A 1,441-nucleotide genomic window follows, 5' to 3' on the forward strand; every position below is an offset into this window, starting at 1 on the left:
CCCACGTCTGCAAGCTCTCAGCCCGGGGACATCCACCCAAGAGAGAAGTTGAAACAAAAACCTGCAAGCAGCTCCATAGGCGGCCACCAGGTGGCGCCACAAACCGCCCCGCCAGGTTGGTCTGGGTAATTTGCAAAATTAAAATCTAGTTCTTTTGTGTAACCGGTTCTTTAGAACATAGTTGCTTTCAACTTGATATAATTCAAGCTTGTATTAAAGTCCCATCATTCCAGAAGGAAGAACTGATTTTTTTTAAAAAACATATTTATAACCCTAGATCCAAAAAAACCCACACTTTGCCTTGTTAATCTGATTTTTTGTCAAATGCAAGCTGTGTTTTATTTCCGGCCATTCTCTCTCAGACTCTCAGTCTGTCTTCGTTTCAGCTGACAGCTGACCCTGTTCAACGTCAGCAACAAAATGCATCTTGGTTCCGCGTCCCCCCTTGGACGGTCGAAGGCACCGTGTCCTGCGTTACTCACCGCAGTCTGCGGTTGTAAGCCCAGGGCTCGGTGGCCGAGGGGCGGGGTAAGGCTGTGGCCCCACACGCTTACTCACGCCGGTGACCCCTGCCCTCCGGAGGACCGTGTGGCTTCTGCTCGGGGCTCAGAATGACCTCCACCCCCCCTTCACCAGCCCCACGGGAAACAGGACGTGACACCGTGAGCACTCGCGGGCGGGCGGGCGGACAGGACCGGGGCGAGGCCGGCGCTCCGGGCCACACGCAGCCCACCCCCGCCCCGCGATGCTGTGAGACAGGAGACAGAGCAGAACAGGGTGTAACCCGCACAGGCCACGCCAGGGGGTGGCGGACACAAGCTGTCCTCGCGATGTCACGTGTGTGACTCTCCGGGGCAGAGTGTTTCCCCGCGGCATCAACGACCCCAGTCCTGACTCACCCACTGCCCGGGACCACCCTTCCCCCCCACCTGCTCGGAGAGCTGCCCTTTGACGTGCGCTGCAGGGGACCCACCGGGCTCCCACAGGGGCGAGGGCCTCGGTGTCCTGGTCTCAGTGACGCCCAGCGGAGAAGGCACAGTGCCCGGAAGGTGCCGGCTCCCCCACCTCCGGGCCGTGTGAGCCCAGGCTGCACTGCAGAGGGCGGGCCCGGCAGCAGAATTAGTGTGGGGGCTCCGGCTGCTGGGAGTCCCGAGCCCCCCGGGGCTGTGAGATGAGGGGGCTCCCCCACCCCCATCCCCACCTGCTCCATCTACCGCTGGGTAACAAACAGCCCAGAAGGGAGTGTAAGGGCTGCAGGGGACCGCGCCTCCCCAGGTCCCGGGGCTCTCCTCCTCCGCCTCTGCTCAGGGCTGGCTGGGGGGCTGGGGGGCTGGAGGCTCAACGCAGCTCCTTCCTTGCCCACTGGGGCCCGGTGCCCCCCGCGCGGCCTCCTCGGCACAGAGCCTGGGCCTGGGGTGAGCGTCAGAAGCTGCACGATGGG

The sequence above is a fragment of the Crocuta crocuta genome, unplaced genomic scaffold (genome assembly GCF_008692635.1).
Source record: "Crocuta crocuta isolate KB4526 unplaced genomic scaffold, BGI_CrCroc_1.0 scaffold506, whole genome shotgun sequence".
Classification (NCBI taxonomy): Eukaryota; Metazoa; Chordata; class Mammalia; order Carnivora; family Hyaenidae; genus Crocuta; species Crocuta crocuta.